Below are 27,167 nucleotides of genomic sequence, written 5' to 3'. Positions count from 1 at the left end.
GTGAGATTGCAACGGTTGCAAGAAAACCAAGGCAAGGGAGATTTAGATATTCTGAGAGAGGAAGGAGAAGAGCAGGGAACAGAGTGATCCGCCGGGATGGAAGCTGCAGGTAAGGCAAGGAGGATGAGAAGATTGCTTCGAGGGACGGGATAAAGTAAGAAAGGGACAAGCAAGAGAGTAGTGTCCACAGAGTGAGCAGGATGAAGCGCCGATTAGACAGGGGGCGGGAGTGACTTCCCTTCCAGACAGGAAGACAACTAAGATCAGCAACGTGTTCTAAAAGAAAGGAAAGAGGAGACATTTAATAGGAACAGAAGAGCCTGGAGAAGATGGTCACACCTCAAAGTCGCTTGGTTTTCATGCAATGTGCTACCAGAAGCACATTTATTTAATTAGTGCGCCATTGATTTTGCAGATGTGAAAACTATGACGCGTGTATGAAAAAAAGTTCTCGTGGGTCTATCTGAAGAGATTGCAATCGAGCCGCCTAAACTATAGGGACAACAGAGTACGTGTAATTCTCTGCATTTGAGGGCCGTTAACACGGTCCATTTTTGGAAGAGATGCGATCAAGGGGTATTTCTGGAATGTTGTAATCGGCACAAAAAAGAAGGGCTCCTTTTGGGGAAAATGCTCATAATGGCTATACTTATCTGCCTTGTCATTCATGAATACTTCAAGAACATTTACAATTGCTAAATCCAGGGACGGTGTAAGGACCTTTCAAGCTTTTCAAGTGAAGTGGGCACGGGGAAGCTTTCCCGTGTTGGCAGTCTTGGGACACAGAAACATATGCCTTTAATGTTGGACATTAAACGCATCCAGGGCGCACGTTAGAGACTGCCTTTGCCGGCACCCTCACGCCGTCACATCCCAGTTAGCACCGCCTATGAACAGGGGCCACTAAACATCCTGTTGAAATAGAGCCCCACCAACGCTGAGACAGATCAATTCATTATGCAGATCTAGATATGTAGAAAGGCATGTGGGAGGGAGGGTACTTGGTTCTTCAAATCATACTCTTCGGGTGCAGCAATATTCATGGCAAAAAAGCTCCCCACACTTTAAGCAACGCAGCAAGCAGAGCTGGGTAGGAATAACGATACGGCGGTGGCGTGTCAATAGGTCCTCCGCGGCACCCCCTACTGGTAGCCAGTTGAAAGACACCTACGCGGTAGCACAGGTAGCCTCTTGAAAAGGAGGGAGGCAAAGTTAGAAAGAGGCGGCAACTGTCCTTCGAGTAAAAACACACACACCACATGTGGACATCTTCTGGACGTCAAACATGTTAACAGCCATGCAGGTGAACCACGGAAGAAGAACGCTGCAGGTGTGTCACGCAGGAATCTCGGGTCCTCCCCTCTGTAATCTGAGGAAGGAAGTTCTCTGTAACTGCGCACTGCACTGAGGAGGTACAGCACTGAGTTCGACCGAGGTTTCACGCACACTGCTCGGGGCAGGTGACAAGCTGGGCGGGGCAGGTGACAACAGCCCAGCCTCGCTCGTCACGCATGTGTCTCCCAGGTAGCACAGGCCGAGATGCCCGCACCGAGGACCCCACAATCCGCGCAGCACTTCGGCCCCCTGTAACGCCGCGTGCATTTCCCCGTAACAGCCCGAGCCCAGGGCAGGGTCCCGCCTAACAGGTAACGTTGGCATGCAGGCAGGTGGGGTTTCGGTAACCATGGCGATTCGGTGATGTCACGGTTGAAAGTGCATGTTCACGCAGCCAATTGAGCGAGTAACTCATTACAAGGCCCCGTAGGCTGGAGGGCAGGTACTATGCAAAACCGAAGCTCCACTCTGTAAAAAAAAAAAAAAAAAAAAAAAAAAAGAATAGCAAAGCAAAGGACGGCGGAGGCATGGAGGAGCGGTTACCTGACAGCCAAGAGGAACTGTAATGCAACTTTCTTCATACGCGAGCCCTTCCTCTGGAGAGGGGAATTCGGAGCACCACAGCCACCCCGCGTAGAAACAGTGGGGCGCCAGAAAGGTAGGTGGGAATTATTGAGGGGCCAGCCGTTGCATAGTTTTGGGGTTGTGTGTGGCAGTTTTTGCCACTGTGGCACTTACTTGCCCTCTGACAGCGCGCATGTGCAGTTTCTGCGCGAGCGCTCGGTGCATTCGCTGCCTGCAGCGTCCTGTTCAGAAGTAACGCGTCGCTGTCCTATTGCACTTTAGCGCAGCGGCCGGTGGCCTGTACTTCAGACGGAAATAATAAACTATTGCAATGATTTCCTTTCCAGAGCACAGCAAGGAGTTTGAGCTCTTGTTTCATTAATAATGCATCCCGTTTTACCTTTTCCTTCTCAAAATGTGCTTTAGAGATGCCTGTCTATGCGTTTTATCCATAGCCGCAATAACAGAAAGTGCACGTTCTGCCGTAAATAACACGTGAAATCGATGCATGGATTTTGGCACGGATCGCAGTTGCCAGGCGCATTCTGCGGCAGTGTTACAGTTGGGCAATTTATGCAGCGTGTGCAATTACCTTTTGCGTGCATAGTCCAACGCATTTGGGCGGATTGGCTTCCGGGGGTCGGGGAGGTTGGAGGGGGGTTGTATTGGTTCTGAGTTATTGGCTTTGAATAGAGCAGGGCCTTGCTGAAAATAACCCCGGAAGGCCGCCGCGCGCGCAGCATGCGCTTGCTCGGTCCGTCTCACTGCGCGTGTGGGGCCGTAGCGGAGCTCTGCGGATTTATTTGGGCTCGGGGGGCGGCGCTGCTTTCGGGGCGCGCGGTGTTATCGCCCGTGCAAAGACAAACACCTCGCGCTGGGGTGGAGCCGCCGGGCGGAGACACACAGGAGGCGGCCTGCGGGGGTGGTGGCTTAAGGGGTTACCTCGGGGACAATAAGGTGCGCTTTTAGTAATTAGGGACCGGGCGTCCGTGGCTGGAATGAAAGAAGAAAAGCATTTGGATGGCTTTAAATAATGCCCCTGGGCGGTTTAACCGCGAGGCGTGGTGCAGTGCGAGCTCCCAGCAGCCTGAGTGCGGAAGCTGGCACACCTTTATAAAAGGATGAAAACTCGGGCTCATTGCAGTGGCCGTGCAAATGTGAAAGAAAGGAGGTTGTCCTCCCTGCAGGAAATGCAACACGATGTTTGACACGAGCAGTGTGCCTTTTATGTTTTAAAGTTTGGTAGAAATGGCAAGGTGGTGCCAACCGGACACCGTACCCCAACCACACGCGTGGTACCGCGCTAACAGCCTGGCATCGGTGATAGCCTGCCGTTTTCTGCCGAATTGTGCTACTCTGCATGCAAAGTTATGAAAAGTCTGCTGTTTGTTTGATCGAACGAACGCATCCCTCCGGCCGCCGCGTAGCTTTCATTTGTGCTAATTGTAACTATATCTGCTGCCTGTAACCACATTCCTGTAATTTACTCCTGCAGCAAAACTATGAATACTGTAACCTGGAGCTATGTATCGTCCATGTAACTGAGACACATTCGTGTAACAGCGCCTCGATGCCTCTGGGCGCTAGTGCGCTTTATAGATGTAAACAATCAAAATAAAAAATGGTGTTGGGCTAATGCCCATTTGCACGTTTTACACATGCCGGATGTAAGCGCTTGGTCCTGCTGGAGAGCTTCGTTCTGTTGTGGCGTGGCTGAGTGAGGAGGGTGGCATGTTTAAACTGCGGGCTTTGCCATTTTGTCGGGCTGCGAGGTGCCAGGCACAGTATGCGAAGCACACGTTCGTGGGTTTTAATAGAAAAGGTTAATCTCCCCTTCTCACTTTACTCCACGCCATGCACAAAGCACTCCTGGGAGGTTGGTGGATATTGTTTTGTATGCAAGAATGAGTCTTTTTGAAATGCAAGACACTCATTGTATGTCTAATTGTGAGAAAATTGAAATGATTATTTTTTTTCAAATAAATGATGTTTTGTTTCTTGCTCTGATCAGCTGCATTCATGCCTGAGTCATAGTCTAAAAACGCATGTATTCGTTTAAATGTGTCTAATTGCTGTGCTTGTGGCTTTGCACATAGCGTGTGGCACCGAGGGCGTCCAGGAGCGTTGAACCTTCTTGTAGAAACTGTAGGCCACCGGGCTTTGTGAATATGAATTATTGAAGTGCACATCATGACGTCATATCCACCGTGCGACTGGTTTAGCTGTGTGTCAGGTGTAAACTGGACTTTATCGGCCTGGTTTTAGCAGGTTGGTTGTTTTATGAAGACTTGACAGGGTGATGCTATCATGTAGCAGGATCGTGTAATTTGACAGTAATGTGAGCAACATGCAGGGCTGGACTGGGAACTAAAAAAGGCCCTGGAAATAAGTACTGGGGACCAAAAGAGGCCCTGGAAATAAAGTTCAAAGTGGCCCCATATGACACACTTTCAGCAAGCCCAATGCTTTTCCTATGAGAAAATTTGAAAATACCACAGAAATTAGGCCCAGGGTGCAGAGGCCCACCGGGAAATCTCCAGAGTTCCCTATAGGCCAGTCCACCCCTGGCAACATGCCTGACTGGCAGGAGCGGAGTGGGCAACCCACCGGACAGGAACATTGGGGGTCTCAGAGGAGCCCACAACACTCAACTGATCTCCACGCAAGCTCGTTCAATGGAGGCCACTCTGTTGCATGGTCATTGTGGAGAGCCTTCACCCCTGACTGGACTTTACTAGTCAGTGAGGCAAGGAGGCAGTTGCGAGTGTTCACCGGGTCCCTGACTCTTTCTAAAGCAAAACCTGGTACACATACATGACCTTACATGACCCTTACAGTCCCTGGTACACATACATGACCCTTACAGTCCCTGGTACACATACACAACCCTTACACGACCTTACAATCTGCCGAGGTAGTTCACTTCTGATGTGTATGTATATTTATAAAATGGCCATCTGCAGTTCACAGGCTCAAGTCATCGTTCTCCCAAGATCCATGACACGAGTTATGTAATCGCGCCGCTGGTTATCTGTGCAGTGTTGTGATGTAGGCGGACGGAGGCAGCAAGCCCTGTGTGAACATTCCAGCTCTTATTATTAGAAAGCTGCCCCTTGAAGTCTGTGCCACTTTCCGTGGTAGTTATCCTATGCGTGACTATTGATCACAAATATACACGCTTTGGTCAGGATTAGCACGTTCACGCATTTCAGCCTTCCAGAGAAGCAGCAGAACCGATGCATTCTCGCGCAGCCTGGGGACCTCCAGCACAGGAATGATGCGCGCGCATGCGGCAGAGGTGGCAGGTAGGCCAAGTAAACGAGCTGTTGGAGTGCTACTAGGCCATGCGTGCTACAGGCCACGATGGACGTTTTAGAGTTCTGAGGCTATTTTCCGATACTGCCTGTCGGCCAGCCCAGCGACTCTAACCGCTGCCTTTTAAGTGGGGACAGGGGGATCTGCTGCAGCAATGCCCTGATCTCGACTGGCGACTCTCTAGATAGACATGTATGTATCTGCTAATAGAACCCCCATTCTTATCCCCACTGAATGATAATATGGAAACATCTAACCTAACTGTAAATGCATATTGCCCCGTTAAAGCACACGTTCTAAAAGAGCGAGGCTTCAGGGACGTCATTTCATCAAAATGCCACGGGTAGCGGACGTGACGTCACACGACCCTTGGCCTCTGATGACATCACAGGAAGTGATGCCATTTGACCCCACCCCTAAGTGATATCACGGGAAGCGATGGAACACAACCTTTCACCCCTTGACAAAACAGGAAGTGGCATCACATAGCATTGTTCCTAAGTACACTACGAAAAATATGGTTACGATATCACTGTAATGTGATAAACATTTCATACAAGAATTGACCACCATATGTATCGTTAAGATGAGTGTGTATACGGCCATATTAGCAAATTACTGTGACTGGAAGCAGATGTCCATTGCCAAATGATAATGATGTGTTATTATATAGTACTTACGCTAAGCCCAATATACGTACACTGTCACCCAACCCGTATTAGTACTCATTTATCAACCTCAGAGGGATGAAGGACTGAGTTGAGGTGTGAAAGAACAGACTAAATCAGTGACTCACCCCATGAAGTGTGCCTGAAATAAACCTCTAATGAGTCTAGAAATTATTGTATAGAATTCCAGAAAGACGCATTATTTGGTTTTCCTATTCTTTCTTATTTAGGGTCACTGCTGAAAGTGTTAGATTTGTGGAACCCCGGTTATTTTTTTTAAGAGGCCTCAAAAGCCAGCCAGTCGAGAAGCAAAGAGCCACATGGGGCTGGGCACAGCCAAGGACCGTGCATTTAAAAACAAAAAAAAGTTTATTTTTTATTTTTTGTTCAGGGTTGGCAAGGAAGTCCCCAGGGGTCACAGTTGCGACCCCCGGCGACCCCTAAATGATGTCAATGCGAGGCTTTCCACAAATGCCAGCTGCAGCAGGACTTGCCGCTCCAAACCTTGTTCTAATCTGCTTTGCGGAAAAGGCTTAGTTTTGTTCAGACTTATGGTCTGTAATTATTGGAGTAATGAAACTATTTTGCATAAATGACTATAGCTATTTATTCAGAGGCCTCATTATGAGTTGGGTGATGGACAGGGCGTCCGTTTTCTATGTTGGTGACATTAGACATCATCAACATCCAAAACAGACTTCCTGTCCACACAGGACTGCATGGCGTCGGGTCGCGCTTCTGAGGTAAGTTACGTTTTTATTTAAAAGAAAAGACTCTTAGCACGTGCCTAGGAAACTCAGCGAGTGCTAACAGATGAAGTGGGAGGGGGGAAGGAAAGGGGGCGCCAGCTGCCCAGGCAGCTCAGACCAAGGGCTTCTACCATACAGTACAGCCTGCGTTCTGAGCCTCCTGATTGGGTGGCACCCCCACCAGGGTGCTAATGTGAAGTAATTCTGATGCCATAATGAACTGGAAAAGTTGTTCTGATTAGTATATTTGGCACATGCACTAGAATAATGGGGTATTGTTCTCTGGAAATCGTTCTTTGGTATAGCATTCCCTGATAATGCTTCGCAAGCATGGTATTCTGAACCACATTGTTCCATGTCATAGAGGGCATTATTCTGTGGCTCAATATTCTGAAGCGCGTGGTTTTGTGGTAGAGTATAACAGTGGCAGATTCTGTTTAGTTTCCCTGATGCTTCACAAGCACAGTATTCTGAACCACATTGTTCCATGTCATAGAGGGCATTATTCTGTGGCTCAATATTCTGAAGCGAGTGGTTTTGTGGTAGAGTATAACAGTGGCAGATTATGTTTTGTTTCCCTGATAATGCTTCCCAAGCACAGTATTCTGAACCACATTGTTCCATGTCATAGAGGGCATTATTCTGTGGCTCAATAGTCTGAAGTACGTGGTTTTGTGGTAGAGTATAACAGTGGCAGATTATGTTTAGTTTCCCTGATAATGTTTCGCAAGCACAGTATTCTGAACCACATTGTTCCATGTCATAGAGGGCATTATTCTGTGGCTCAAAATTCTGAAGCGCGTGGTTTTGTGGTAGAGTATAACAGTGGCAGATTATGTTTCGTTTTCCCTGATAATGCTTCGCAAGCACAATATTCTGAACCACATTGTTCCATGTCATAGAGGGCATTATTCTGTGGCTCAATATTCTGAAGTGCGTGGTTTTGTGGTAGAGTATAACAGTGGCAGATTATGTTTCGTTTCCCTGATAATGCTTCGCAAGCACAGTATTCTGAACCACATTGCTTCACGTCATAGAGGGCATTATTCTGTGGATCAATATTCTGGAGCGCATGGTTTTGTGGTAGAGTATAACAGTGGCAGATTATGTTTCGTTTCCCTGATAATGCTTCGCAAGCACAGTATTCTGAACCACATTGTTCCATGTCATAGAGGGCATTATTCTGTGGATCAATATTCTGGAGCGCGTGGTTTTGTGGTAGAGTATAACAGTGGCAGATTATGTTTTGTTTCCCTGATAATGCTTCGCAAGCACAGTATTCTGAACCACATTGCTTCACGTCATAGAGGGCATTATTCTGTGGATCAATATTCTGGAGCGCGTGGTTTTGTGGTAGAGTATAACAGTGGCAGATTATGTTTTGTTTCCCTGATAATGCTTCGCAAGCACGGTATTCTATTCTGAACCACATTGCTTCACGTCATAGAGGGCATTATTCTGTGTATCAATATTCTGAAGTGCGTGGTTTTGTGGTAGAGTATAACAGTGGCAGATTATGTTTCGTTTCCCTGATAATGCTTCGCAAGCACAGTATTCTGAACCACATTGCTTCACGTCATAGAGGGCATTATTCTGTGGATCAATATTCTGGAGCGCATGGTTTTGTGGTAGAGTATAACAGTGGCAGATTATGTTTCGTTTCCCTGATAATGCTTCGCAAGCACAGTATTCTGAACCACATTGCTTCACGTCATAGAGGGCATTATTCTGTGGATCAATATTCTGGAGTGCGTGGTTTTGTGGTAGAGTATAACAGTGGCAGATTATGTTTCGTTTCCCTGATAATGCTTCGCAAGCACAGTATTCTATTCTGAACCACATTGCTTCACGTCATAGAGGGCATTATTCTGTGGATCAATATTCTGAAGCGCGTGGTTTTGTGGTTGAGTATAATAGTGGGATATTATGTTTCGTTTCCTTGGGTAAGATTAAACGTGAGCAGAGTACTGCTGTGAAAGGAACACTATAGTCTATTCCTCCTACCACAGCATTCTTTAAATGAAGTATTTCCCAGCGCAGGATGAACATTTCATCGAGCCCTTTTTTGTTTTTACAAGACACTATTACAAATAGACAGTATCACAAATGGGAATTATATTTCTAGACTACATTGTTTCTGGTAGGAATTGCATAATGGATTACATTTATTTTATGGCAATAAGCTCTAGTGAGTGCAGTACTACTGTGTTTTTCTATTGGTACAGTACTCATGAGTGATTATTACTGATCTCGAATAATGTTACAGATTGTACCAATGGGCCTGATTTACAAAGCATTTTTCAATGGGATTTTCCCGAATAAAACCACTTTTGTAAATTGGGCCCAACGTCTCCTGCAGGACACATACTTGTTTGCAGCACCTTTGCTGTGTATTCTGCACCCCATACTGCACCCCAATATTCGTGCTAGATGTACACATATGTGTAGCTTTTAAAACCCTATACCCATTTCAATCTATATATTGTTGTAGAAGAGCAGGTGGATGCTTTCTCACTAGTTCCGGCCCCCTCACCGCCGTCGTATTGGAACAGCAGAAGACAAGTTATGAATGGGTCCCCCTGTGTTGTCCCTATAACGCATCAAGTGCATGAGAGACACTAAGTTCTCAGGCATCCATATAGAACGTACCCTAGCACTGAGAAAGTGGAAGGATATTGTGTGTAAGAATGTCATCAAGCTCCAATGGACATCATAGAACGCTAAGTGTAATCTGACAAGGTCAGATTGACGTCATAAAGACGATATATGAACATATAGTGAAACAACAAAAATACCTAAGAAGTAACAATGCAACTGAAGCACCAAGTGAAACATGCACCTAAAGATAAAGTAATCATGAATACAAAGAAGATACTGGCCAATAACTGTTAATACGCAGTAACACATAGTAGAAGAGACATATAGAAGCTTGCTAGAGAGGCACATATATAATGTGGCTAGGATGGCCATGATAAGAAAATGAAATGGACACAGGCTCGTGTCAGATTCAACCAAGCTACCTCAGAGACAGACCAAGCCTACGGAATCAGGAGACGCTGGAGAACAGGCCCGTGTGCAAAACAGAGATGAGTCTATGTTGGCCTAAGATCAAGGTGACTATGGTAAGGAATAATTGCAAGGCACAAGGGGAGGAAGATGGATAATCCCTGAATGTGAGACATATTTCTCTTAGACTAAAAAAGAAGGAAACATTTGCAAGAGCCACGTATTGGACAATTAAAAGTGTATAAAGTTCATATGAGATAGGGTGAGCAAGTCTCCAGAGAAAAAGAAGAGCAACTGCACCCAACATAATTGCATCAAATAGTAGTAAATAGAAGGTTGAAATGGACAAATTCATGGTCTCCTAACACCTGATTTAGAAGTAAAAAAACAAGGGTTAATTATTGAGCCTCAAATGAAGATAGCGGTGTGCTCACACTCCCTCAAATGTTGCATAACATTGAGCAGGCTGCAAGGTCAACTACAGATGGAAGACTTTGGCATATGCCGAACCGATGACAGATGATGGATTCATTGGGAAAGCAGGGAGCAGTCTGACATGGTTCAAAGTATCTAGGTTACGTTTCGCTTACATGCTGCTAACGAACCAAAAGTCAAAGGTAGGGCGGGGATGCCAACCAATCAGTTGGTCTAGTGGGCAAACTAACATACAATTTTGCATAGACCAGGAGATTCCGGAATGCAGGCAGCAGAGGCAGCAGCATAATCCTGTAGCTCCTGCCCCCCCCCGCTACTGATGATATTAGATTATGAACATCAAGAAAAAGATTGAAACTGCTGAAAACCCCATACCAAAGAAATCAAAATCAGCATCAGAGATGGATGAAGTACCTAGTGCTCAGGATATCTATTTTTTTTGATGCTCAAGGTGGCCCATGACTTGGGAAAAGTGGTCAAGGATGTGGGGGATGTCAAGACTTCACTGGATGATTTGTCTAAGACGGTTTCTCATTTGGATAGTAGGATTACTGTCTTGGAAAATGGATCTAAATCTATGTCCTCGGAAATTGCTGGGAGCTTCAGAGCCTACAACACTTTGAGAGAAGAAGTTCAGAAGGGTAAAGAAAAAGGACTGGATTTGGACTTGAGGATCAGGAATAAAAATGTAAGGTTTGTTGGGGTGGAAGAGAGTCCCAATGAGGATTTGATGCATCTGGTGCTGGATATACTGAAGCGTTGTTTTGGTGTTGACCAGATTATCCCAGGAGATGTGGACAATCTATACAGAGTGGGAAAGAGAGCTGGTCCAAAGGCGAGACAAATCTTGATTACCCTGATGAATACCAGAACAAAAGAAGCTATTCTGGCTGCCGCAAGGATGAAGGGGAACACATATTTCAAGGGACATCAAATATTTGTGTATCCTGACTATCCTAGAGAAACTTTATTGATAAGGAAGTCCTTTAAAGAAGCCAAAGATTTGGCAAGATTGGTGGGTGTCAAGGCTGTCCTAAATAGGGCAAACTTGCTGACTTTGGCTTTACCTGAAGGCGAGAAATCTACTTCTGACCCATGTGTGGCTTTGAGATGGCTAGAGCCATTGAGAGAGAAGTGCACATAATACTTGTTTCTTCAAGCACTACCTTTTTCGGATTTATTTTACTACATTTTTATTCTCATAGACGTATATTGGATAAAATGGTGCTGCCGAACATATACAGTTGGTGGTTTGAAACATCGGGATATTTTGAAAGGCTCACCTCATTTCAGCGATCTTCGTTTAGTGCTCCGTAACATGGCCTGAGGATTAGAGTAAAGAACCTGGTTACGTGCCTCGAACGTGCTCTACGAGGTGCAAGAAGTACCCGTGCAGAGACTAGGATGTGCGTTTGTTTTAATTTATTTTCAAATTTCTTTATTGGGATTTATGTAATAAAACAGTGCCTCACTGGATCACACAGTCACAGTAGTAGTAGTCAGGAATACACAAAATAGGCCATTTGTGAATTAACGATTAAACAGAAATAACAAAACAATAACAATATTAACAACATGAACAAGTCTCCATATGGTCGATGATCAAAGCAACAAGGGGGGGTCAAGCAGCAAGCGAGCACAGGTTAGGTACTGCGCCAGTATTCCGTTCCAGATATCGTGTGTCAACAGGGGTCAGTCGCTCAAGGGGGTTTATCATCGTTGGAGGGGTTGAGTAAGGCCCAAGTAAGAGTTTTCCAGGCGGCAAGTCCCGAGCTCGTGTTTTCAGGGGATGTGGTGAGGCCGTTCTCCCAAGCTGAGGTTTCTGCCCCTATCCAGCGCTCCAGTTCGTTGTGCCATACCTGATATTGTGGGCCTCCAGGTCGCTTCCAGGCCATAGCAATGGTCCTTTTGACCAGAATGCATGCCAGGTCCATGAGCTTGACTGAATGTTTGAACTTGGCCAGTCTGGGGTATGTTCCAAGAAGGCACTCCTTCGGGGACCATTCATATCTGGTCATGCCTACCTCGCTACATAGGAGTTCTACTCTCGCCCATAGTCGCCGGACCTGGACACATCCCCAGAACATGTGTAAGAGATTTGCTTCGTCTCTGCCACACCATGGGCAGTTGTGGTGGGGTAGCTTATATATTTTGGCTATTCTAAGTGGTGTCAAGTAAGATCGGTATAACATGTTGAGTTGTATCAGTTTAAATCTAGAGTTTCTGGATACCGCATTAGGGAACGCTAGTGCTCTACCCCATTCGGCTTCAGACAGTTCGTGACCCAGGTCTCTCTCCCATTTGGTTTTGAGGTCCTGACTGCGGGGGTTGGGCCTGTCTATTAGGTGACTATATATGCGGGACACAGGCCTCCATCCATCCGCCAAGCTGTATAGATGTGTTATGAAGGAGTTGGTTTCAGGCTCCTCGGGCCATGTGTCCCATTTAGTCTTAGCCAATTTGCGGATCTTTATGTACAAAAGGAATTGACCAGCCGGGACGCCAACATCAGATTGCAAGGAGGGGAAATCCCGGAAGGTGCCTACATTGTATAGATCCCCCCATGTGTATACTCCCAGCCTTTCCCAGTGTCGGATGGAGGCGAGGTCCACCGAGTTCTGGCATAGGTCGGCTAAGAGCGGTATGTCCGGGTTGTAACTTTGTTTCAAGTGAAGAAGGCTCATAACCCTTTGCCATACCTGACGACCCAGGGTAGCTAAGAAAGGAATCCCGTCCATAAGACGTTGAGGGGCCCAAATGAGTTCATTTAACCGGATTGGAGCAATCGGGCGCTGTAAAAGCAGAGTTTCGGGGGTAACATCATCGGCTAGCCATTTAGCCACAAAGCTTAATTGGGCAGCCAGGTAGTAACGTTCCAGGTCGGGGAGCCGAATACCTCCTTGTTCGTAGGGAAGGGTCAGCGTGGATAATGCAAATTTGTGCCTACTAGTTCCCCACAGGAAGTCTTTAAGTATCCTCCCTAAGAGACGGAAGAAGGGAGTTCTGATGTAGTAAAAAATATTTTGAAACCCATAGAGAAATCTGGGGAGGACAATCATCTTAATGATGGAAGCCCTACCCATCATGGATAGGGGGAGGCGAGCCCAAAACCCAATTGACTTGCGCAAGGGAGGCAGCGCCGCTACCGTGTTGTTGGCATGCATGAGTTCAGGCGTATGATAAATATTGATGCCCAGATAGCGGAACGTGGTGGGGCACCAACCTATGCCTAGTGAGGGGAGGTCGTCTACGTGTATATTCCGGAGGGCGCCCAACGGAAACAGACAAGACTTGTGTCTGCTAAAGTGTATGCCTGATACCTTGGCAAAGTTGCCGAGGACCTCCAACATGGTTGGGACATTCATCTGTGGGTCCCTCACATAAAGGAGAACATCGTCCGCATATAGGGAAATTATATGATCCACCCCGTCAATCCTTATGCCAGCGTCAAAGAATTGTTTTCTAAAGAAGATGGCAATGGGTTCAAGCCCGATTATATATAGCATGGGGGAGAGCGGGCAGCCCTGCCTTGTGCCCCTTTGTATGTCCCATTCCGTGGAGATGAGCCGACCAGTTTTCACCCGAGCTCGCGGCTTGGTGTAGAGAACTGTGATCCATCTAATGAATCGTTCTCCGAAACCAAACTCTCTAAGCACCGCAATCAGCCATTCCCAGAAAATTGAATCGAACGCTTTGATGGCGTCCAAAGAAAGCAAAGCGTGGGATTTCCCTGTATGAGTGGGATGTGACAGTACGTGTTGTAATCTACGTAGATTGGCAGTGGTGTTACGGCCCGGCACAAAACCGCTTTGGTCGGGGTGCACCACCTCTCCAATCACCTTGGACAGCCGCTTGGCCAGAATGGTTGTTAGGATTTTAACATCATAATTGAGCATAGCGAGAGGGCGATAGGAGTCACAGTCATCTGCAGGCTTACCAGGCTTGAGGAGCGGAACCACCAAGGTCTCACGCATGCTCCCGGGCAGGATGCCCGACTCGTAGGCTTCAAGGAACACCTCGTGCAGCAGCGGGGACAGTTCCGGCTCATAGGTTTTGTAAAATTCGGCGGGTAGCCCATCACTACCCGGAGCCTTGCAGGTGGCCAGGGACTCGATGGCGTCTTTTATGTCATCTATGTTGATTTCAGCATCTAGAGCCTCCTTGCATGGCAACGGGAGTGGGGGCAGTCCAATTTCGTCCAGGGTGTTTGAGATTTCCTCGGAGGGCACCATATCAGTATGGGAGTATAGACGGGTATAGAACTGCCCGAAGGTGTTATTAATTCCCTGTTGGGACCGTTGTAGTGTGCCGTCAGCATCTCTTAGGGCTGTGGTCGAGTGCTTGGGGTGTTCTTTCCTACACAGCCAGGCAAGTAGTCTACCAGGTTTGTCAGCGTGGGCGTGTGTTTTATTGGTTCTGGTAATGTAATCAAATTTGGCAAGTCTGTCCCAGGCTTCCTTGCAGGCGGCCCTGGTACTGGCCAGCCTGTCCTCCTGTGGTTGGGGGTCCAGGGTGTTGGACTCTAGCTGTTCTATTTCAGATTCTAATAATTCAAGTTCGGTTCTTAGGTGTTTCCTCATGCCTCCAGCCTTTGCAATGACCTCTCCCCTTACAACCACTTTGAGAGCGTCCCAGACCGTGCTTAGGTGGTCAACACTGTCTTTGTTCTCACAGATGTAGTTCTCTAGAGATTCTCTAAGGCCTTCCCTGAACTCTGAGTCTTTAAGTGCCTCAGTGGGCATCCTCCATGTGGGTATGGGAGAACTGGGTCCAGTGATGTTCCATTCAATTATCAGGGGAGAGTGGTCGGAGATGGTGCGACCCAGGTAGTTAGAAGAGTCAATCTGGGGGAAGCACTCTCTGCCGGTGAAGAGATAATCGATTCTGGTGTAAAGATTGTGTGGCGAGGAGTAAAAGGAGTAGCCCCGATCCCCGGGGTGTTGTTCCCGCCAGATGTCTACCAGGTCTAGACAATTTAGCATGGTGTTCATGGCGGTGGTAGCAGTTGACGTGCCCGCCAAGGGGGGAGCCGACCTGTCAAGCACGGGGTCGCTGACACAATTAAAGTCGCCACCCCAAATAAGGAATGCATCTCTATAGGGTGCAATCTTTGTGTATAACATGGTGAGGTGCGCGGGGATGTTATTGTTGGGGAGGTATGAATTGACAATACATATCTCTGTTTGTTCGATGTGGCCCAAGAGTATAACATACCTTCCATCAGGGTCCATTTCGGCTTTGGTGAGCTGGAAGGGGATGTGAGGACTGATCCAGGTGAATACCCCTCTAGCGAATTTGGAGTATGTGGACCCGAACCCCTGTCCACCCCAATATGATTTGAGTGCCGCCATGGATTCCTTGGTTAAGTGGGTTTCTTGTAATAGGGCCAACTCTATCCTTTTTCTGTGCAGATAGGATTTTATTCTGTTCCGGCGTAAATAAGTACCCAGACCCCTCACATTCCAGGTGGCGATTTTAAGGCGTGTGGGCATGATGGTGGTGAAGAAGCCGGGGCGATGAGCCCGTGGCTGTTTCAACCCTCCACAAGCCAGCTCCATGTGCTGAGCGGCTGCCTCCTGGGTCTGTGCATTGCAATCTCCCTGCCGACCTTGCTTGTTGCGTTGATGTGTTAATCGGAGACTTGTGAACAAATTTAACTTCCACTCTAACAGGTGGATTGAACAAGAAAGTTAACTGTGTGTTGCCCCCAGCAGCTGTTCTGGGAGGACAACGCTCGGGGGCTTCCGCTACCCATCGGCCTGTCCAGGTCATGTGGTGCGGTTGTGGTGTTGGCCTTGGGCCAGCCATGCTTGGGGTGGGGTGGGTTGTGACGACGTCTGTGGGGTGGTCCGCGGAGCTCCCGTCCTTAAAAGAGCCAATCAATCGTTGCTGTAAGAAGATCTATTTGGGTTCAGCCGTTGGGTGTCAAGATGTGATCCTCTCCCTCAGCTAAATTGTTGTGCTCCATCCACATAGTGGCTGCAGCCGGGGTCTCCATGTAGACAGCTTTGCCTTTGTATAGTATTTTGAGGCGCGAGGGATACAGGAGCATATATTTGAGGGCGAGCTTCCGCAGTTGGGCTTTGACAGGTATGAATGAGTTCCTGGCTCGCTGCACTTGTGGGGTATAGTCGGGATAGATTACGATCTTGGAGCCATCGCGTCTGATCTCGCCTCCGTCCCTCGAGAATTTGAGGATCGTCTCCCTGTCGCGAAAGTTTAAGATCTTGGCGATCATCGGGCGAGGGTGTGATCCCGGAGGGGGTCGCTTTTGTAGGGCGCGGTGGGCTCTCTCGACAGAGGAGCCCCGTGTGAGCTTGCCAGCTCCGATTTTCTGCATTAGTAAGGACTCAATAAATTCTGTGGGGTCGGTGCCTTCCATCCCCTCAGGAACGCCAAGGACTCTGATGTTATTGCGGCGAGCCCTCCCCTCTGCTTCCTCTGATCTCGCTTCAAGATGAGCCACTTGTCTCTCAAGTGTGATGACTTTTTGCTTTAAGTCCTTGGCAGTGTCTGTGGTGTCCTGCAGGTTTGTTTCCACCTTATCTATTCTTTCCGCTAGGTTGCGGGCGTCCTGACGGATGAGCTGTATGTCCACCTTGAGTTCATCTATCCTAGTCTCCATGCACGTCTGGAGTGCTGCGATAGCCTGTAGGACCTGGGCGTTGCTGGGGTCGGTAGCGTTTTTTTTGGGGGTTCTGTCTGCGTGGGGATCTCGTGCTGGCCGGGCTGTTTGGGTTTAGCCCCAGAAAACGAGTCCATGATTGATGTACCCCTGTTCTTGTTGCGTGAGGTAGACATTTGTCCTTCCTGGTATTGTGACAGCAGGGATGGGCCACCAAACGGCCCCTAGGCAGTGTAAAAACAATGTGAGCCACACCGAGCTACACGTTTCAGAGAAGTTCGGTGGTATTCTTTGGTAGCGCCGGAGGGCGCAAGGGGGTGTAGGTAGTTGTGTAGTCCAATGCAGGATATTCCCTCAGCAGGACGCTGGGCCCTGCCGTCTATGGCACAGGCGTGTTCCGGCTCCCAAGCGTTGGGTCAGGGTTTAGAGTCTTACCGGTGCTTCTGTGCCTGTACTGTTCACTCCCCAGCCGCCCGGCTATCTATTCAGGATGGGAGGAGGAGGGACCCGCGTAGCTCGCCGCGGTGACAGGGGCCTGCTTAGGTCTCCGCCGCCCCGACACACGGAGCTCCTCGCCGACGGGGTCTCTGTTCGTTCGCACTCCGTGTCTCCACTGCGGCGATCCTGGAGCCGCAAATATGGCTCCGTCCGCTCCCCCGGGCAATGCGGAGGTTCTTTCGGGTGTTCGGGGGCCCCCAGCAGCGGGACGTCACCCGGGGAGTAGGGGGGTGCAAGAGGCGTCCAGTCTTCCCACTCCGAGACAGGGGGGGCGGCGCCCGATGGATTATCTCCCCGCTGCCTCACTGCCAGCTTGGCCCGTCCCTCCGTCAGGCCTCGCCGCCGTCCGCCATCTTGTTTCACCCGGGGGCAGCAGTACGAAGGCTGCGTTTTCGGGAACGCTGGTTCCGATTCCCCTCGTTCCAGCGCCGAGCAGGGTCGGAATCGCCTCACCCTCCTGGGTGTGAGTTTGGCTCTTGGTTGGGTCGGGAATATAGGTCGAGAAAAGGATCTGGGCCAGGATCGAGACGGGAGCTCCACACGGTCACGTCTTTACGCCATCAGCGCTGGCCACGCCCCCCGGATGTGCGTTTGTTTTAAGGGCGGGCATCTTCCCCCGACGCCCCCTGCCTATCCCACTTGCCCACATTGCCACTGACACTGAATCGGGAAAAGGAGCTGCTCCCGAGCTGATCCCGAGCACTTAAGTGCCACTCACTCGTATTACGAGGGGCACCTCTTTCATCCGAGTACTCAAGAGATCCACTGCCCGCGGGACAAATCTGGCATGGTGAGTAATTACGGCTTCCATTTCAGGCATAACCCCCCCTCCGCCTCCCAACGCTGGAGGGCCTTCCATGCAACGGAAGAGTCCTGTGAACTATGGGACCGAGCGGGTGTTGGGCTTTTGGCTCTAGGGCCTGAGATACAAGCGTACTCAAGCGAAGAGCAGGAGTGGGGTGTGATCATCTCGTCTGCACCAATATGGTTCCGGTCTATTATGGCTTATATGATCGATGTCTCCGATAATGGAAGAATGCATCACGATCGAGCGGTGAGTCACGGTGTTGCTGGGAAGGTGTGTCCTTTATTTAGAAACTCATTGTGACTATTCGTTTGACTGCTAATGATCATCGGGCAGCAAAATGACATCTGGCTATGCCTCGGACCTATTGCAAGTCGGTTTGGGAATTCGTTAATAACTAACAGGAGTGCGGAGGACTTGTATTGGGAAATACTTTTATGATCTACCGTTCACTTCGCTTCGGGAAGTTGGGGAATTGTGCATGCAGTTTCCCAGGACTAACTAGTGTAGTGGATTTGTATATTTGAATGCTACCATTGCCACTGCCGCATATGTGTGTCTTTCTAAACCTGGGTCTCCTCTTGCTTTCCTGATGCATATGATGGCCAGGAATTATGGTCATTATCACCTATTGTGCAGATTATTAATTGTTATTTATTGCTTTGCTGTTGGGTTGGCTACATGGAGCTTTCCACAAGAATTATGTAATTGGACCATGAAAACTTGTTGATCCCACTGAAAATGGTTAATGATTCTTTCAATGTGCGATATGTGTGTTAAATGAGGGTGATAGTAATGTACTCTTACTTAATTTACGGGCTGGTAATGGATTTTATGGGGGAGGCACGAAATGGGGGTTGACCAGGGTTTATTGCCTATATGATATGTAGTGAGTACAGGTGGATGGTAGGCATGTGGGCATTTGGGTATTGGCAGGGTGTACGCTCTAGTCTGTTTATTGTCTTAACTGCAAAGTATCTATAATCGACCAGCCTTTCCTAATATTTTGCTGTGCGGTTGGATTTGGGGAGGAAAGTGTTATATCTTCTAGTGGCCGGGCCCCCTTTTTTGGGTCTTAATTTATAGATTAGTGTTAGGTTTTAGTGATTATAGTGGGCTAGGGTTATTGCTATCATAAGTTTGGGAATTATATTTAAATATGCTTATCCAGGGTCTGGTAGATGGGGGCGTGAGTGGTTGATAATGAATTGTTGAGGTTGAATGTTAACATGTTTTCTTTCTAGGTGATGTCCATTTCGTGTTAAATACTTGTTGATTTCGTTTGGGAAAATAGAATCTTGGGGATATCTGTGGGTGTTGGTGACATGTTTAACAATTATTATATTTCTTATGGATGCACCTTTACATCAAAGTTGAATGTTTTTTCCATGCGAGTCCTCCTTTTGACATGATTACATCATTCTAAGTGTTTAAAGTTGGGATCACATGTTGTGGTGCGGTTTATGCCACATCATGCAAAGGGGGAGAAAATATTCCATGCCTTTTCGAGTGATACTTGGGTGTTTCTTTGATGTTTTGGATGTTTATGTTCATGCACCATGGGGATGCATAATATGGCAAGCATCAAGACTACACGGTATTGCAACCCAATCCTAAAGAATAAGGTTTGCTATTTGAGGGGTAGGAGATGATTATTGTTGCTTGAGAGGGACACAGCTCAATACAATTCGCTTGTTTCCATGAATGGGGTATTTTTTGATATGTTAAGAAAAGGGGCATTGGTGGATGTTTGCCTGATTGTTTTGAGGTGCCTAGCTAGGCATTAGATGTGGGGATAGGTAATACGCAATGCAGTTTGGTGGGGGTGTGATTTATGTAGTGGAATGACAGTCTAATTGATGAGTGGATTACCTTTGAAGATATAGGGACATGAATATCCTGCATAATTTAATATGTTATTAATATGAGTGTCATAGTAGAATGGGAGGACTTTTGGTAGTGCTTGACAAATTGAAGAATTTTGGGGGTTTGAGCTTGGTGACATTGTTCATAGGCTTATAGGAGGGGTGTCCGGGACACTGGACTTTTTAGAATGTTTTATCAAGTATGTAGTTTTTGTCTGTTGTTGCTGACTTGCTTCTTTTTCAGAGGGGGGGTTGTTTTGTTCACATCTTGTGGTATCCTATGTAGATTATCTGATATAGTAGAGGATACTGTAGTTGATGTGCTCGTAATTGATAGTAGACCCGAGAAAATGGCTAATGAATTACATGTGCTTACGTGGAATGTAAATGGATTAAATAATACAATGAAAAGGCTCAAGATAATGAATTACATGAGAGAATTGAAGTGCGATGTTTGTTTTGTTCAAGAGACTCATTTACTTAAAGAGGAAATTGGTAGCCTTAGAAAAGGTTGGGTTGGAAGGATATATGGCTCAAGTTTTTCATCTCGATCAAGAGGAGTGATCATTTTAATCAGGAGGAATTGTCCTTTGAGGATTATACGGGAAATATCAGATGATGAGGGCAGGATGGTGGCTTTACTGGTTAATATTCAAGGTTGTTTGGTGACATTATGTAATATTTATGCCCCTTCAGTAGATGATGGTTCATTCTTTAGGCAAGTGGCGCAGACGTGTCAAGACTTGGGTTCAGATAACATCATTCTTGGTGGTGACTTTAATACTGTTTTGAGTAAGGATTTGGATAGGAGTGTGCCAGGAAATTTTAGACATAGTGATTGTCACTATGTTTCTCTTAAAAACTTGTTAGAGGAACATGCTATACGAGATTGTTGGAGATTGCAACATCCGCAGGCTAGAGAGTACAGTTTTTACTCAGGTGCACATTCAGTTTATTCCAGATTAGACATGTTGTTGACAGCTGGTCTGATGACCAAGAATTTTATGTCAAGCGAGATTGGCCCGATCTTATTGTCGGATCATGCTCACGTGAGGATGAACATTGACTTGGGAAATACTATTCGGAGAACGTACACGTGGAGAATGGATAATGCGTTTTTAAAGATGGAAAAAGAGATGGATAAGTTGAAGGCAGAAATTGACTTTTTTGTTTCAGTAAATCATACTGGTGATGTGCGGCCAGAAGTGGTCTGGGAAGCTTTAAAATGCACTATGAGGGGTTATCTGATTAATCTGATGTGCGGATTGAGAAAGAAAACTGCTAATAGACAGAAGGAACTTGAAATTAGGGTTGATGCATTATCAAAGACAGTTATGGCTGACCCATCTGACAGAGATACTATTTCTGAAGTGAGGGTACTGAAAAAGGAACTTAATGGCATAATTGAGGAGAAGACAGAAAGAATATATTGTAACCTGAAATGTGATTATTTTGAAAAGGGTGAGAAGTGTGACAAATGGTTGGCGTATAGATTGATATTGAGGGAGGCTGAAAGATCAATTGCATCTGTTCAAGATAAGGATGGCCAAATCACTTTTATGCCGAAAGAAATAAACAATATTTTTCGGGATTATTACATGCATTATATAAGAGTGAAATTGTTGCGCCTGTCGGGACTATTGACTTTCTGGAGAGTGTGAATCTTGCTAGTGTTTCGGATTGTGACTCACAGTTATTGGAGGAGGATCTGACAATAGATGAGATTAAGATGGCTATCGGCAAACTAAATGTGGGGAAATCGCCGGGGCCTGATGGCTTCCCAGTAGAATTCTACAAGATATTGCCTGATTCAGCCCTGAATCTTCTTAAAGATATGTATGTGTCTTCTTTGGCTGAGGGTGTACTGCCGGCGTCGACTAGGCACGCTATGGTATCTGTCTTTCTGAAGAAGGGCAAGGATGAAACGCTTCCTGGAAGTTATCGACCGATTAGTCTGATTAACACAGACAACAAAATCTTGGCTAAGATCATGGCTAGTAGATTGGAAGGTCTACTACCGAGGTTAATCAATGAAAATCAGTCGGGTTTTGTAAAAGGGAGGAGTACCGCCAGCAATGTCAGGCGTTTTTTTCACACACTTAATAAGGCATCGAATGAGACTGAAGAGATGGCTGCGTTTTCATTGGACGCGGAGAAGGCTTTCGATAGGGTGGAGTGGAACTACTTGTTATTGGTGCTTGAGAAGTTGGGTTTTGGAGTGAATTTTATATCATGGATTAGGCTCTTGTATACGGGACCGACAGCAGAAGTCAACACTAATGGGATTCGATCTGATCCATTTAGACTGGAGAGGGGGACAAGGCAAGGCTGCCCGCTTTCACCTTTATTATTTGTTCTGGCGATTGAACCTTTGGCGGATGCCATTCGTGATCAACTGGATATAGTTGGTGTTTCTTGTTGGGGTTTGTGTCAAAAAATATGGCTGTTTGCAGATGACATACTTTTGGTCCTGCGGGACCTACGTCTTTCATTGTCGACATTGATGGGAGTCTTAACCTCGTTTCAAGAGATTTCTGGTTTTAGAGTGAATTGGGACAAATCTGAAGTGTTGCCTCTGGTTCCTGGGTGTAACAGAAAATATGTCACTGATCTAGGGTTTCGGTGGTGTCCGGATAGGATGTTGTATCTAGGGATGTGGATCACTCCGAAGATCTGTGACTTGGTAAGAGTGAACATGAATGATTACCGTGGCTTTTAAATCTGATTTAGAACGATGGGGGTTACTGAAGCTGTCGCTTTGGGGAAAGGTGAACGCATTAAAAATGATGTCAGCCCCTAAAATTAACTATATCTTAAGTATGATCCCGTTGAAGGTTAATGTATCTTATTGGAAAGAATTGGATAGGCTTATACAAGGTTTCTTGTGGGACAATAAACCGGCAAGATTGAGTTTGTGGAAGTTACAACTACCTATAGAGAAAGGCGGTTTAGGTGTACCAAACTTCAGGGCCTACCATCTGGCCTTCAATTGTGCTTTTTTGGTGGATTACATGGAATTGAGTCCTAGTGTATGGGCTGTGGCGGAGGCAAGTGCAAGTGGTCCATTATCTCCTAGGGCATTGTTAACCTCTATATCAAAGGGAGTAAAGGATATACTGACTACATCACTGAGAGATTCCTGGAAGAATTTGAACGTCTTATTGGGTGTGGACGCGTACAGGGATCCGAGTGCGTCTATTTGGATGAATCCGTCTATTAAATTGAATGGCAAATCCTTTTTCTGGCCTGAATGGTTTTTGGGAGGTATCAAATGGATTGGAGATCTCTTCAATGATGGTGTGTGGAAATCTGCGAGGGAATTGCAAAGTGAGTTCAGTATTGATGGATTCAGATTATTGGATTACAGGAAATTGAAGTTAGCAGTGGGTATAATTGATTTTCAGAATGGTCTAAACCTGGAATTTCTTACGAGGAAATCATTGGTGAATGAGGGCGGTTTGGCGAGCCGGGTGTATAGGCAGATTGTTAATAATTATAAAAGCAAGGATAGTCTAAGAATTGAATGGGGTCCGAGAATTGGAGCGGACATTACTGAGGAAAGTTGGATACAGATGTGTAAGAATGTCAAATTGTGTTCCTTGGGACTGACTGAACGGGCAAGACAAATTAAGATCTTGAATAGGGTGTACTGGACCCCGGAAAAATTGTGGAGGAGAGGCTTGAAGGATGGACCGGAATGTTGGGCATGTGTTCAGGAGGATGGTACTATGGAACATATGTTGTGGGATTGTGTGAAGGTCCGTGGGTTTTGGAATGATATCGGTGGTATCTGTGAGAATATCTTGGATATGACAATTGATTTTAATTTTGAGACGTTAATTCTGGGGAATGATTCCATTTTGGAAGATCTCACTCAGTGCCAGAAAAAATGGTTCTTCAGAGGAGCTGCAATGGGTAAAAAGATTATCTTCAGAAATTGGAAGTCGATTGCTACATTAGACAATGAGCTGTGGCTGACTGAAATGGGGAATTTGGCAGCTATGGAGGAACGACAGTATAGAAAGCAAGGCAAAATAGGTTTGTTTCTTAAGATTTGGGGAACATTTTTAGAACTGTGTTGATCTGATCTTGTAGGCAACGAGATGTGAACATGGGGTTGGGTGGGTTTGGGTCCTGAAATTTTGTTGTTTATTTACTGTTTCTGTGACTTTGTATATAATGTTAATGTATTATGCGTTGGTGTATTCTTATTTGTATTGTAAATAAATTACCAAAAAAAAAAATACAAATTTGCATAGACCAATCTGCTGCCATTTTGTCAGTTATAATCAGTACTATACGCATTTAGACGTAGTTCAAGGCGTTCCCTACAGCTAAGGGGCAGCCAATGAAGTACTAATCCTTATATGTACTATAAGTAGAGATGTTCCCCTAACCAATCCCCTCCTGTGATAGGTTTTATGATTTTCCACGTCGGATGACCTCATAGATGACGCACAATGGGGTATACAACCTAATGTCTGCCAGGTCTCGCTTCTTTATGAAATGAGAATAAAGTAGTGTTTTGCCATATTCCTTGTGTCTGTCCGGATATTTGGTCTGTGATCTTTATTGGTAATTTCATCTAGCACAAGAGACGCTTCAAGGTGTTAGAGCACAGTGTAATGTTATGTTCATTTATACACGCTCCGCTACCACACACTGCAGCTTTTGGCCTCATTAGCAAAGGCACCTTGGGCAAAGGGTAATGCTGTTCAGATGTACCACCCCAATCAGGAGCTCATTTTACATAAAAGTGTAATTGGGGCGGTGGGGAGCCATTACGTTTGCACAGCACATCATGGCTTAAATTGAGAGCATGTCAGGAAGGGTTTCATTCTAATTGTGCACGCTCCCTGCCATGCTGGCATGGCATGAAGTGTGTACAGTGGATCCCTATGGGGTCCGCCTGCTTTATGCTGGTGCATAAAGCAACCGGACACCAGAGGGATCTCCAGCATCTGCGCCGGCATGAAAATTCATGCCGGCAAAGATGCTGGATTATTTGTATGGCGGAGAGGAAGGAAGTGTCTGAAATACACATTGCATTCCCGCCACTCCTCTACACCATAAATGATTGTAAATAAGTTGTGGCGTGAATGCAAGGTGTTAAGGCCTCCCCCAAGATTTTTAGGCCTTCCATTCACGTTATGGAAAATGAGCCCCTAAAGGATCCGTTATTCACCCCTGGGATTCTGTTGACATTACACTGCTGTTTTATTGGCTATGTTGTCACTGTACGTTGCTTTGTAGATGCCATAGATGTAAATCAACTTGTTGAGGAGCTCAATTAGAAATGTATTCTCCTTCTTTGAAACTCCATTAATGGCTTTAAAAAAATAAAAGATATGTTGGCAGAACTTCTTATAAGGTGTAAAATGTGCACTCGCCACATGCCATTGACTGGTGAAATTTGACTCTTGGTGAGTTAGAAATCGTATGCTGTGCCTATGTATATAGAACTGAAGTGTCTAGTAACTTTTTGATGACTGGTTTAGTAGCTTACAACTTGAAAGTGTGCCTGCTGCTTCTGAAATTATTGGTGCTGCATGACCCAGCATTCAGCGCCTGGCAAAATAACTCTGGTGTTACTCACCAATCTTTAGCTGAGCTTCCCTGGCCTAGTTCTTTATGGTAATTATGACCCCAATCTTTGATGCAGGCTCAGTAACATCTAAGTCAGTGGCCTTCAAAATGTGGGGTTTGATCCCCATAGGAGGCTCAGAGGATGTCCTGGGGGACATGAGGACTTTAATAAGGGAGTATGGTGACTCATTTAATAGAAAACATAAGCATTTATGGCATTTGGGGGTGCAGCAACCATATTTTAACGCAAGAAGGGGCTTGGCATAAAAAAGGTTTGATGACTACTCAGTGTTCCAGATAAGATTTGCAAGTGGGAGTATTTTACTCCCTATTTTTTTAAAGTTGGGAGTAAAATGATTTTTAGGGAATAAAAATGTAAGTGAAATTTCCAATGGGAGTATTAAAATACTCCCATTGGAAATTTCACTTGCATTTGTACTCCCTTAAAAATCATTTTACACCCAACTTTAAAAAATATGTTTCATCTGGAAAACAGAAATGTCTTTGTAATAATCATTTCTTTGCAGCTAGTTAGTCATGCACATAAAAAGATACAGGTTTACTTCTTCCCATCAGGCAGTACTAATAGTAGTTTCTTCCTTTGTTACTAGTGCGGATGTATACTAATGGACCTTTTCACAATTGACCTCGGGACAATTGACCTAGTTTAAAAGGTCATTTAGGACATATAAGTAGGGGGAAACCCCCAGCAACCCCCACCCAATCCCATTATATTATTTATAATTCAAAAGCAACCCAATACATATATAAAATAACTAAAATAATATAAAGGTAAATTGTGCAGGAGGTCAATTAGGACCACTATAATTGGGACAAAAGGTCAATTGTAAAAGGTCAATGTGGGTAATACCACTAGTGCACTACTGGCCCAAACTGTGGGTGAAAGCAATTTTTTGATGAGAGTATTTTTACTCCCTATTTTTATTTGTTGGGGTATTTGCCTATTTTTAGTGAGTAAAAGTGGCCGATACACCCCTTATCTGTAGGGCTGCGATCACTGATCTAAGACCCCCCAAAGCATGCTGCTCTTCCCCCTCTAGTGCCCAGGAATGAACACTGGTTGCAGACTTAAATTGGCTTAGTTGGCATGCAAACACCATTGTAACGTATGTCTGCAAACTATGCTTCAAAGTTCCCGATACAAAATAGACCCGGGTTCTTTGCAATGATCCAGCAACATACTGCCACCTTGAACCACCTGACTCACACTAGGAGTTGATTAGTCCCATTTGCTCTCTCTTAGCTCTTGGTCATTTTGGATAAGAAGGCTGTGGAAATTGCAAGAAAGTACTGTGCTCCTCAGTCACTACAGATGCATTCCCAGGCAATTCTCCAGCGAGGAGAAGGACTGTTTTTAACGACTGCCTTCTCTCCCGTACATCTCTTCCTCTTTCCCTTCTTGCTTCCTCTTCCCCTCAGGGACCACACTACTCTCTCTCGACCACTGTATCGTGTCTGGTACCTAGCAACAGTTAACCTTTTGTTGTGCATGATATAAGAAATTGAACATACAATGGCTGCCAGGGCTGTCTGCTGTATAGAGCTGTATACTGCATTCTTTATCAAGACACACGCTCTATTTGCTGTTATCTCTTAGTGGCTGGAAAGGGCAACTAATTTACTCCAATCTGGAGGCACTTTTCAGTAAAATTGTAAGTCACATACCAAAGTAGGGCATCCGGTTTTCCAATTCTG

At 46.0% G+C, this 27,167-nt stretch overlaps 1 protein-coding gene across 10 annotated transcripts in view; it reads left to right on the top strand.

Annotated features, from left to right (window-relative positions):
• KIAA1217 (KIAA1217 ortholog) overlaps nt 1-27,167 on the top strand; it is a 1,682,267-nt gene that overhangs the window by 743,799 nt on the left and 911,301 nt on the right. Inside the window, exon 1 of one of the 10 annotated variants that reach the window (XM_069648173.1) lies at nt 1,048-1,993. The exons of the other annotated variants lie outside the window; for them this stretch is intronic. The gene's annotated coding sequence lies outside the window, so the exon portion shown is untranslated. Of the gene's footprint in view, nt 1-1,047; nt 1,994-27,167 lie in introns of those variants that run through there. 10 annotated transcript variants of the gene reach the window in all.

Source organism: Ambystoma mexicanum, chromosome 2q (assembly GCF_040938575.1).
Source record: "Ambystoma mexicanum isolate Mex_15411 chromosome 2q, UKY_AmexF1_1, whole genome shotgun sequence".
Lineage (NCBI taxonomy): Eukaryota > Metazoa > Chordata > Amphibia > Caudata > Ambystomatidae > Ambystoma > Ambystoma mexicanum.
Note: the sequence above shows the minus strand (reverse complement) of the source record. Positions and strands in the feature narration are given on the sequence as shown.